Consider the following 13,422-nt stretch of genomic DNA (forward strand, 5'->3'; position numbering starts at 1 on the left):
TTTTTGAAGGGGGTCAGCGAGGAAAGTGGGCGTCAGTGCTGGAGGGAGGTGAGACTCGGGGATGGGGGAATTGGGATAAGACCGCAACAGGAGCTGTGCCACAGGGGGCGGGGCTGGCTCAGGAAAGCACGTGCTTTTTCCCGCATTAGGGGGGGCAGGGAGGAGCGCAAGGAGGAGGCGGGATTTCCACACAGGGGGGGGTCAACGGGAAGGCGGGGGAAGCCGGGGTCAGCAGGAGTCAGCTGACTTACGGAAGTATTATGGGGGGAGCAAAAGAGCTAGATTCGGATCTAGCGGGGGAGGGGGGGAGAGGGGGGGGGGACAATAGGGTCGCTGCTGCATTGACCGAGGGGGAACTGAAAATGGAAGAGGTGGTCAGGGCGGGGGTTCCCCGTCTGGGGGACCGGAGGGTGCGGGAGACGCGGGCACGGGACTGGCCTAAAATAGGAGATGGCTAGTCGGCAGGGGGGGTTGGGGTGGGTAGCCCCCCAATCCAGCTGATCACCTGGAATGTGAGAGGCCTAACTGGGCCGGTTAAGAGGGCCCGAGTGTTCGCAGACTTAAAGGGACTGAAGGCAGATGTGGTCATGCTTCAGGAGACACATCTGAAGGTGGCAGATCAGGTTAAGAAAGGGATGGGTAGGACAGGTGTTCCATTCGGGGCTGGATGCGAAGAATAGAGGGATGGCAATACTGGTGGGGAAGCGGGTGTCGTTTGAGGCCAAGAACATAGTAGCGGACAATGGAGGCCGATACGTGATGGTGAGCGGTAGGTTGCAGGGGGTGGGGGTGGTATTGGTAAATGTATACGCCCCAAATTGGGTCGATGCTGGATTCATGAAACGGATGTTGGGGCGTATTCCGGACCTGGAGGTAGGAAGCTTGATAATGGGTGGGGATTTTAACACGGTGTTGGACCCAGCACTGGATCGCTCCAGATCTAGGACCGGAAAGAGGCCGGCTGCGGCCAAGGTGCTCAGGGGGTTTATGGACCAGATGGGGGGAGTAGATCCGCGGAGATTTGCCAGGCGTCAGGCCAGAGAATTTTCTTTTTTCTCCCATGCACACAAGGCCTACTCCCGGATAGATTTTTTTGTTCTGGGCAGGGCATTGATCCCGAAAGTGGAGGGAACGGAGTATTCGGCCATAGCCATTTTGGACCACAGCCCGCACTGGGTGGAACTAGAGCTGGGGGAGGAGAGGGACCAACGCCCGCTGTGGCGGTTGGATGTGGGACGGTCACCTCAGCACTTCGCTTTACCGCAAACCCACAGATAACCTCATGATGCTCCACTTCTCCAGCTTCCACCCTAAACACATTAAAGAAGCCATCCCCTATGGACAAGCGCTCCGTATACACAGGATCTGCTCAGACGAGGAGGAGCGTAACAGACATCTACAGACATTGAAAGATGCCCTCGTACGAACGGGATATGGCACTCGACTCATCGAGCGACAGTTCCAACGCGCCACAGCGAAAAACCGCACCGACCTCCTCAGAAGACAAACATGGGACACAACCGACAGAATACCCTTCGTCGTCCAGTACTTCCCCGGAGCGGAGAAACTACGTCATCTTCTTCACAGCCTTCAACACGGCATTGATGAAGATGAACATCTTGCCAAGGTCATCCCCACACCCCCACTACTTGCCTTCAAACAACCGCGCAACCTCAAACGAACCATTGTTTGCAGCAAACTACCCAGTCTTCAGAACAGTGACCACGACACCACACAACCCTGTCATGGCAATCTCTGCAAGACGTGCCAGATCATTGACATGGATACCACTATTACACGTGAGAACACCACCCACCAGGTACGCGGTACATACTCGTGCGACTCGGCCAACGTTGTCTACCTCATACGCTGCAGGAAAGGATGTCCCGAAGCGTGGTACATTGGCGAGACCATGCAGACGCTGCGACAACGAATGAACGGACATCGCGCAACAATCACCAGGCAGGAATGTTCCCTTCCAGTCGGGGAACACTTCAGCAGTCAAGGGCATTCAGCCTCTGATCTCCGGGTAAGCGTTCTCCAAGGCGGCCTTCAGGACCCGCGACAACGCAGAATCGCCGAGCAGAAACTTATAGCCAAGTTCCGCACACATGAGTGCGGCCTCAACCGGGACCTGGGATTCATGTCGCATTACATTCATCCCCCACCATCTGGCCTGCGAAATCCTACCAACTGTCCTGGCTTGATACAATTCACACCTCTTTAACCTGGGGTTACCCCATCTCTGGATCTGTAAAGATTTAATCACCTGCTAATGGTCGCATTCCTAGCATTGTTTGGCATCTTTAAATTTGTCTATATATGTGTTTCTGGAACAGACCTCTTCATTCACCTGAGGAAGGAGCAGCGCTCCGAAAGCTAGTGACATCGAAACAAACCTGTTGGACTTTAACCTGGTGTTGTAAAACTTCGTACTGTGCTCAACCTGCATGAGCGTGACAGCCGCCCACATCCGCATTGTTGCGCTGAGTAACTTCAGTGTGGTTTACGACAGAGAAGGACTGAATGTGCGGAAAAGCTTTTTCCACGAGTACGGAAGAAGCAGAAGATGTAAAAATATAAGATGCTGGAAGCACTCTGGTGGTTCTTGATTTATGCAAGTTTGAAAAATGTTTTTCTGTTGTCTTTACAATATGATTGCTTGTAAAGTGTAGCGTCAGCAGCAGACTTTTCTGCTTCGTCAGACTGTTGCAGTTACAAAGTACCCAAAACTCTGCAGGTCCACAGGTCCCCCCCAATCCGCTTCGGAACCCCCATGGAAGTTCCAACGCAAGGACATTTGCAGGAATTGTCTGGCAAGTTACAACTTACCGATGGGCAATTAATTTCACTGCGTCCAGAACCCGAGACTTTGGCCAATTCTGATTCATTTACCTGAATAAAAATGTTAGATAGAAAAATTGTCCAACTCCTGGGCAACTATACAACTGAACCCTCCCACCTCACCACCCCGCCCCCCCCCCCCCCCCCCCCCCCCCAGGGTTGCACAGTAGTAGTGGTTAGCACTGCTGCCTCACTGTGTCAGGGTCTCGGGTTCGATGTCAGCCTCGGGTGTCTGTGCGGAGTCTGCACGTTCTCCCCGTGTCTGCACGGGTTTCCTCCCGGCCCTCTGGTTTTCTCCCACAGTCCAAAGATGTGCAGGTAGGTAGATTGGCCATGATAAATTGCCCCTTACGGCAGCAACTTTTAAGATGGTCAAACACTAACATAGCTGTACTCTACAAATTTCAAAGCCATTTTATTTGAGCCAGAATGTTTAGAAGAACCCATCAGAGAACGCCACCTTAGAGGGATGTGAATGGCTAATCTCAACTATTCCGGAGATGAACCATTCACAAAACATCCAGACAATCGCCTGTACATTCAACTGGGTGTGGAACAAGCCATTAGATACAATCACATTGAACGGTGGACCCTGGCTAAGAAGGGAATTCTTCCAGCCATAACCTGATCATGTCTAAACCTGGAATCGATTTGCTATGAGTCTCTTGAAGTCAGCTGCATAATTGGGCAGCACGGTAGCATGGTGGTTAGCATAATTGCTTCACAGCTCCAGGGTCCCAGGTTCGATTCCCGGCTTGGGTCACTGTCTGTGCGGAGTCTGCACGCTCTCCCCATGTGTGCGTGGGTTTCCTCCGGGTACTCCGGTTTCCTCCCACAGTCCAAAGATGTGCGGGTTAGGTGGATTGGCCATGATAAATTGCCCTTAGTGTCCAAAAGTGCCCTTAGTGTTGGGTGGGGTTACTGGGTTATGGGGATAGGGTGGAGGTGTGGGCTTGGGTAGGGTGCTCTTTCAAAGAGCCGGTGCAGACTTGATGGGCCGAATGGCCTCCTTCTGCACTGTAGATTCTATGATTCTATTCTATGATAATGAATGCAAGAGATGGACTGTCTGCCAGACTATGTAAACGTATGTTTCAGGTACCTGGATCGGGTGCAAGGTGGGGGCCGTATTCTGCATCACACAGTGCAATAGCAAAGATCAGCATAGGGGGGTGAAGTGCTGAGTGTGGTTATCCATGTATCAGTTACAGCAGATAGTCAAGTCAGTCAGGGATCAGTGCTGTGTGACATGGTTTGTCCTATGGATTAGTGATGGGACAATGAATTAAGTAGGATTTTCCAGGGATGAGTGTAAGCAGATATCTTGAGTGCATTGTCCAGGGATCAGTGCTGGGAGATGTACTGAGTGCAGTGTCCCAGGGACTGAGGCTGGGAGATGTACTGAGTGCAGTGTCCCAGGGACCAGTGCTCGGAGATGTACTGAGTGCAGTGTCCCAGGGATCAGTGCTGGGAGATGTACTGAGTGCAGTGTCTCAGAGATCGGTGCTGGGAGATGTACTGAGTGCAGTGTCCCAGGGATCAGTGCTGTGAGATGTACTGAGTGCATTGTCCCAGGGATCAGTGCTGGGAGATGTACTGAGTGCAGTGTCCCAGCGATCAGCGCTGGGAGATGTACTGAGTGCAGTGTCCCAGGTGTCAGTGCTGTGAGATGTACTGAGTGCAGTGTCCCAGGGACTGGAGCTGGGAGATGTACTGAGTGCAGTGTCCCAGGGACTGGAGCTGGGAGATGTACTGAGTGCAGTGTCCCAGGGACTGGAGCTGGGAGATGTACTGAATGCAGTGTCCGAGGGTTCAGTGCTGGGAGATGTACTGAGTGCAGTGCCCCAGGGATCGGTGCTGGGAGGTGTACTGAGTGCAGTGTCCAGGGATCAGTGCTGGGAGATGTACTGAATGCAGTGTCCCAGGGATCAGTGCTGGGAGATGTACTGAGTGCAGTGTCCCAGGGATCAGTGCTGGGTGGTGTACTGAGTGCAGTGTCCCAGGGACTGGAGCTGGGAGATGTACTGATTGCAGTGTCCCAGGGATTGGTGCTGGGAGATGTACTGAGTGCAGTGTCCCAGGGATCAGTGCTGGGAGATGTACTGAGTGCAGTGTCCGAGGGATCAGTGCTGAGAGATGTAGCGAGCACAGTGTCCATGGGATCAGTGCTGGGAGATATCCTGAGTGCAGTGTCCCAGGGATTGGTGCTGGGAGATGTACTGAGTGCAGTGTCCCAGGGACCGGGGCTGGGAGATATACAGAGTGCAGTGTCCCAGGGATCAGTACTGGGAGATGTACTGAGTGCAGTACCCCAGGGATCGGTGCTGGGAGATGTACTGAGTGCAGTGTCTCAGGGATCGGTGGTGGGAGATGTACTGAGTGCAGTGTCCCAGGGATCAGTGCTGGGAGATGTACTGAGTGCAGTGTCCCAGGGACTGGTGCTGGGAGATGTACTGAGTGCAGTGTCCCAGGGATCAGTGCTGGAAGATGTACTGAGTGCAGTGTCCCAGGGACTGGTGCTGGGAGATGTACTGAGTGCAGTGTCCCAGGGATCAGTGCTGGAAGATGTACTGAGTGCAGTGTCCCAGGGACTGGAGCTGGGAGATGTACTGAGTGCAGTGTCCCAGGGATTGGTGCTGGGAGATGTACTGAGTGCATTGTCCCAGGGATCAGTGCTGGGAGATGTACTGAGTGCAGTGTCCCAGGGACTGGAGCTGGGAGATGTACTGAGTGCAGTGTCCCAGGGACTGGAGCTGGGAGATGTACTGAGTGCAGTGTCCCAGGGATCAGTGCTGGGAGATGTACTGAGTGCAGTGTCCCATGGATCGGTGCTGGGAGATGTACTGAGTGCAGTGTCCCAGGGACTGGAGCTGGGAGATGTACTGAGTGCAGTGTCCCAAGGATCAGTGCTGTGAGATGTACTGAGTGCAGTGTCCCAGGGATTGGTGCTGGGAGATGTACTGAGTGCAGTGTCCCAGGGACTGGAGCTGGGAGATGTATTGAGAGCAGTGTCCCAGGGATCAGTGCTGTGAGATGTACTGAGTGCAGTGTCCCAGGGATTGGTGCTGGGAGATGTACTGAGTGCTGTGGTGGTATGTATTAGGAGTAATACCGTACACCACGTGCCGACAGGCTATTGGTGGAGGGATGCTGGGGCCTGATAGGATCGGCCGCCTACTGGGCTCCGCCCAGAAATGCCGTTTTAAGACCCGGCATTTCCCCCAGCAGCTGCATTCTGTAACCAAGCTGCTGGGGATCAAGTTCTGCTTAATAAAGCCTTTAATTGACGGTACTTCAACCTGCCTTGTGTCATATTGACGGTACAACAATTTATTAAGCAGACTTAAATTAAAGAAAAAAACAACGTAGGAATATGGAGCTCCGCATCGCCCCGGAGTGCCTGCGCATCGCACCCCAAGCAGCTAACTCGACCTCTATCTTCAAACACTGGCTGGCATGCTTTGAGGGCTATCTCCGAACGGCCCCCGGCAAACCAACAGACGAACAAAAAATGCAGGTCCTCTATTCCAGGGTGAGTCTACTCCCTTATCGAGGACGAGGACGATTTCCCCGATGCCATCGCCACGCTGAAGGATATCTACATCTGGCCCGCCAACCAGGTTTTTGCTCGCCACCAGCTCGCCCCACAACATCAATTTCCAGGGGAATCGCTGGATGAGTTCTATAACGCCCTGCAGATCCTGGGTAGGAGCTGCAACTGCCCGGCGGTAACGGCAAATGAACACACAGAGCTCCTGGTCCGCGATGCATACGTGGCAGGTTTGGCTTCTTCCCAGATCCGCCAGAGGCTTCTGGAGAAAGAATCTCTGGGTCTCTCAGAAGCTCGGGCCCTGGCGACATCCCTCGATGTGGCCTCGCGTAACGCCCGCGCCTACGCCCCGACCGCACTGCAGCCCCTTGGGCTCCGTGGACCCCCGCTGTGATCGGCTCTCCGGCAACCCCCCCCCACCCCCGCAAACCTGCACAGCCAAAACACCAGACCAACCAGGGGGGCCCCGCTGCTATTTTTACGGCCAGTCGAAACACCATCGGCAGCGCTGCCCGGCCCGCGCGGCTACCTGCAAAAGCTGCGGAAAGAAGGGCCACTACGCAACGGCGTGCAAGTCCCGCGGGGTCGCCGCTATCTCCGGGGAAGAAATGGGACCACAGACCCAGCCCCCCCAGCGATCCACGTGCGACCAACGGATGCCGCCATTTTGGACCCCGGACGCCACGAGGGAGAGATGGGCGCCGCCATTTTGTACACCCCCGACCGCGTTCGATCCGAGGACAGGAAAGGACCCCGACACAGACGGCCCCAGACTGCCTGACTACGATGATCAACTTCGACAACCACGTTTGGCTTCGATGACCCTCGACCAGTCGCGACCCCGGACACTCCAGGCTGCAACCACTACAGTCCTGGTGAATGGCTACGAGACGCTGTGTCTTATCGACTCTGGGAGCACAGAGAGTTTCATTCATCCGGACACGGTAAGGCGCTGTTCCCTCATAATTCGGCCAAGCACCCAGAAAATCTTCCTGGCGGCGTGATCCCACTCTGTTCAGATCAAAGGGTTCTGCATCGCTAACCTAACGGTGCAGGGGAGGGAGTTCCAAAATTACCAGCTGTATGCCCTCCCCCATCTCTGTGCGCCCACACTCCTGGGGTTAGACTTCCAATGCAACCTCCAGAGTTTAACATTTAAATTTGGCGGCCCTATACCCCCACTGACTGTCTGCAGCCTCACGACCCTCAAGGTTGAACCGCCTTCCTTATTTGCGAACCTCACCCCGGATTGCAAACCCGTCGCCACAAGGAGCAGACGGTACAGGGCCCAGGACAGAGCATTCATCCGGTCCGAAGTCCAGAGGCTGCTGAAGGAAGGCATCATCCAGGCTAGCAACAGTCCCTGGAGAGCCCAGGTGGTAGTCGTTAAGACCGGGGAGAAACAGAGGATGGTCATCGACTACAGTCAGACCATCAACAGGTACTCTCAACTAGATGCGTACCCTCTCCCCCGCATATCCGACATGGTCAATCGGATTGCACAGTACAAGGTCTTTTCCACCATGGACCTCAAGTCCGCCTACCACCAGCTCCCCATCCGCCCCGGTGACTGCAACTATACTGCCTTCGAAGCAGACGGGCGGTTATAACACTTTTTAAGGGTTCCATTCGGCGTCACGAACGGAGTCTCGGTCTTCCAATGAGAGATGGACTGAATGGTTGACCAGCGCGGTTTACGGGCCACGTTCCCGTATCTCGACAACGTCACCATCTGCGGCCACGACCAGCAGGACCACGACGCCAACCTCCAAAAATTCCTCCAGACCGCTAATGCCCTGAACCTCACTTACAACAAGGAAAAATGCGTGTTCCGCACCGACTGTCTAGCCATCCTGGGCTACGTAGTGCGTAATGGAGTGATAGGCCCCGACCCTGAATGCATGCGCCCCCTCATGGAGTTCCCTCTCCCCCACTGTGCCAAAGCCCTGAAACGTTGCCTGGGCTTCTTTTCTTATTACGCCCAGTGGGTTCCACAATACGCCGACAAGGCCCGTGCACTAATCCAGTCCACTACTTTTCCCCTGTCGACAGAGGCATGCCAGGCCTTCAGCCGCATCAAGGAAGATATCGCAAAGGCCACGATGCGCGCCATTGACGAGTCCCTCCCCTTCCAGGTCGAGAGCGACGCATCAGGTGTAGCTCTGGCGGCCACCCTCAACCAAGCAGGCAGACCCGTGGCCTTCTTCTCCCGAACCCTCCACGCTTCAGAAATCCGCCACTCCTCAGTGGAAAAGGAGGCACAAGCAATAGTGGAAGCTGTGCGACACTGGAGGCATTACCTGGCCGATAGAACATAGAACATAGAACGATACAGCGCAGTACAGGCCCTTCGGCCCACGATGTTGCACCGAAACAAAAGCCATCTAACCTACACTATGCCATTATCATCCATATGTTTATCCAATAAACTTTTAAATGCCCTCAATGTTGGCGAGTTCACTACTGTAGCAGGTAGGGCATTCCACGGCCTCACTACTCTTTGCGTAAAGAAGCTACCTCTGACCTCTGTCCTATATCTATTACCCCTCAGTTTAAAGCTATGTCCCCTCGTGCCAGCCATTTCCATCCGCGGGAGAAGGCTCTCACTGTCCACCCTATCCAACCCCCTGATCATTTTGTATGCCTCTATTAAGTCTCCTCTTAACCTTCTTCTCTCCAACGAAAACAACCTCAAGTCCATCAGCCTTTCCTCATAAGATTTTCCCTCCATACCAGGCAACATCCTGGTAAATCTCCTCTGCACCCGCTCCAAAGCCTCCACGTCCTTCCTATAATGCGGTGACCAGAACTGTATGCAATATTCCAAATGCGGCCGTACCAGAGTTCTGTACAGCTGCAACATGACCTCCTGACTCCGGAACTCAATCCCTCTACCAATAAAGGCCAACACTCCACAGGCCTTCTTCACAACCCTATCAACCTGGGTGGAAACTTTCAGGGATCTATGTACATGGACACCTAGATCCCTCTGCTCATCCACACTTCCAAGAACTTTACCATTAGCCAAATATTCCGCATTTCTGTTATTCCTTCCAAAGTGAATCACCTCACACTTCTCTACATTAAACTCCATTTGCCACCTCTCAGCCCAGCTCCGCAGCTTATCTATATCCCTCTGTAACCTGCTACATCCTTCCACACTATCAACAACACCACCGACTTTAGTATCGTCTGCAAATTTACTCACCCACCCTTCTGCGCCTTCCTCTAGGTCATTGATAAAAATGACAAACAGCAACGGCCCCAGAACAGATCCTTGTGGTACTCCACTTGTAACTGAACTCCATTCTGAACATTTCCCATCAGCCACCACCCTCTGTCTTCTTTCAGCTAGCCAATTTCTGATCCACATCTCTAAATCACCCTCAATCCCCAGCCTCCGTATTTTCTGCAATAGCCTACTGTGGGGAACCTTATCAAACGCTTTGCTGAAATCCATATACACCACATCAACTGCTCTACCCTCGTCTACCTGTTCAGTCACCTTCTCAAAGAACTCAATAAGGTTTGTGAGGCATGACCTACCTTTCACAAAGCTATGCTGACTATCCCTGATCATATTATTCCTATCTAGATGATTATAAATCTTGTCTCTTATAATCCCCTCCAAGACTTTACCCACTACAGACGTGAGGCTCACCGGTCTATAGTTGCCGGGGTTGTCTCTGCTCCCCTTTTTGAACAAAGGGACCACATTTGCTATCCTCCAGTCCTCTGGCACTATTCCTGTAGCCAATGATGACATAAAAATCAAAGCCAAAGGCCCAGCAATCTCTTCCCTGGCCTCCCAGAGAATCCTAGGATAAATCCCATCAGGACCCAGGGACTTATCTATTTTCAGCCTGTCCAGAATTGCCAACACCTCTTCCCTACGCACCTCAATGCCATCTATTCTATTAGCCTGGGTCTCAGCATTCTCCTCCACAACATTATCTTTTTCCTGAGTGAGTACGGACGAAAAATATTCATTTAGTATCTCGCCTATCTCTTCAGACTCCACACACAACTTCCCATCCCTGTCCTTGACTGGTCCTACTCTTTCCCTAGTCATTCGCTTATTCCTGACATACCTATAGAAAGCTTTTGGGTTTTCCTTGATCCTACCTGCCAAATACTTCTCATGTCCCCTCCTTGCTCGTCTTAGCTCTCTCTTTAGATCCTTCCTCGCTACCTTGTAACTATCCATCGCCCCAACTGAAACTTCACACCTCATCTTCACATAGGCCTCCTTCTTCCTCTTAACAAGAGATTCCACTTCTTTGGTAAACCACGGTTCCCTCGCTCGACGCCTTCCTCCCTGCCTGACCGGTACATACTTATCAAGAACACGCAGTAGCTGATCCTTGAACAAGCTCCACTTATCCAGTGTGCCCAACACTTGCAGCCTACTTCTCCACCTTATCCCCCCCAAGTCACGTCTAATGGCATCATAATTGCCCTTCCCCCAGCTATAACTCTTGCCCTGCGGTGTATACTTATCCCTTTCCATCATTAACGTAAACGTCACCGAATTGTGGTCACTGTCCCCAAAGTGCTCTCCTACCTCCAAATCCAACACCTGGCCTGGTTCATTACCCAAAACCAAATCCAACGTGGCCTCGCCTCTTGTTGGCCTGTCAACATATTGTGTCAGGAAACCCTCCTGCTCACACTGTACAAAAAATGACCCATCTAATGTACTCGAACTATATCTTTTCCAGTCAATATTTGGAAAGTTAAAGTCTCCCATAATAACTACCCTGTTACTTTCGCTCTTATCCAGGATCATCCTCGCCATCCTTTCCTCTACATCCCTAGAACTATTTGGAGGCCTATAGAAGACTCCCAACAGTGTGACCTCTCCTTTCCTGTTTCTAACCTCAGCCCATACTACCTCGGAAGATGAGTCCCCATCTAGCATCCTCTCCGCCACCGTAATACTGCTCTTGACTAGCAGCGCCACACCTCCCCCTCTTTTGCCTCCTTCTCTGAGCTTACTAAAACACCTAAACCCCGGAACCTGCAACATCCATTCCTGTCCCTGCTCTATCCATGTCTCTGAAATGGCCACAACATCGAAGTCCCAGGTACCAACCCATGCTGCCAGTTCCCCTACCTTATTTCGTATACTCCTGGCATTGAAGTAGATACACTTCAAACCACCTACCTGAACACTGGCCCCCTCCTGCAACGTCAAATCTGTGCTCCTGACCTCTATACTCTCATTCTCCCTTACCCTAAAACTACAATCCAGGTTCCCATGCCCTGCTGCATTAGTTTAAACCCCCCCAAAGAGCACTAACAAATCTCCCCCCCAGGATATTTGTGCCCCTCAGGTTCAGATGTAGACCATCCTGTCTGTAGAGGTCCCACCTTCCCCAGAAAGAGCCCCAGTTATCCAGAAATCTGAATCCCTCCCGCCTGCACCATCCCTGTAGCCACGTGTTTAATTGCTCTCTCTCCCTATTCCTCATCTCACTATCACGTGGCACGGGCAACAACCCAGAGATAACAACTCTGTTTGTTCTAGTTCTGAGCTTCCATCCTAGCTCCCTGAAAGCCTGCCTGACATCCTTGTCCCCTTTCCTACCTATGTCGTTAGTGCCAATGTGGACCACGACTTGGGGCTGCTCCCCCTCCCCCCTAAGGAACCGGAAAACACGATCCGAGACATCACGTACCCTTGCACCTGGGAGGCAACATACCAAACGTGAGTCTCTCACGCTCCCACAAAATCTCCTATCTGTGCCCCTGACTATCGAGTCCCCAATTACTAATGCTCTGCTCCTCTCCCCCCTTCCCTTCTGAGCAACAGGGACAGACTCCGTGCCAGAGGCCCGTACCCCATGGCTTACCCCTGGTAAGTCGTCCCCCCCACAAGTATCCAAAGCGGTATACTTGTTTCTCAGGGGAATGTCCGCAGGGGATCCCTGCACTGACTGCTTTTTCCCAGTCCCTCTTACAGTTACCCATCTATCTCCAATCTTTGGTGTAACTAATTCCCTGAAGCTGCTATCTATGACCCCCTCTGCCTCCCGAATGATCCGAAGTTCTTCCAACTCCAGCTCCAGTTCCCTAACTCGGTCTTGGAGGAGCTGGAGATGGCAGCACTTCCTGCAGGTAAAATCAGCAGGGACACTAACGGCATCCCTCACCTCAAACATCCTGCAGGAGGAACATTGCACTCCCTTCCCTGCCATCCCTCTAACTTTCTACCAAGATCTGGCTAACAACTAAATTAAATTTAAAAAATAATAATAATAATAAAATATGGTACTTACCTCACACCAATGGGTTTTATTATTAGGTTAGAGGAGGAGGGCGGGTGGGAGACACTACACGTGTAGTGTCTCGGGTTTCCTCTCCACCAGAATTTATTGGTGAGGGTCTTCCCAGAAGTCCGCGGGTCGAACTTCCTGTTCCCGCCTTAAACACTAAAATTTTAAAAAAAAACAGCAAAGAGGGACCGAAAACGGGACCAGGTAAGTGTTTACCGCTGAAATTGACTAGCCTGCTCCTGTGAAGGTCTCCCAGAAATCACTAACGCACCGCTCCCGCTGAAATCGACTGGCCTGCTCCTGCAAAGACAAGTGTTTTTAAAGGAGAGACTTACCTCCCAGAAATCACTTGCGCACTGCTCCCGCTGAAATTGACTAACCTGCTCCGCTCCCGCTGAAATCGACTGGCCTGCTCCTGCAAAGACAAGTGTTTTTAAAGGAGAGACTTACCTCCCAGAAATCACTTGCGCACTGCTCCCGCTGAAATTGACTAACCTGCTCCGCTCCCGCTGAAATCGACTGGCCTGCTCCTGCAAAGACAAGTGTTTTTAAAGGAGAGACTTACCTCCCAGAAATCACTTGCGCACTGCTCCCGCTGAAATTGACTAACCTGCTCCGCTCCCGCTGAAATCGATAGGAGATTCACTCTCCTCACTGACCAACGGTCGGTTGCCTTCATGTTCGATAATGCACAGTGGGGCAAGATCAAGAACGACAAGATCTTGCGGTGGAGGATCGAACTCTCCACCT

Source organism: Scyliorhinus torazame, chromosome 8 (assembly GCF_047496885.1).
Source record: "Scyliorhinus torazame isolate Kashiwa2021f chromosome 8, sScyTor2.1, whole genome shotgun sequence".
Classification (NCBI taxonomy): domain Eukaryota; kingdom Metazoa; phylum Chordata; class Chondrichthyes; order Carcharhiniformes; family Scyliorhinidae; genus Scyliorhinus; species Scyliorhinus torazame.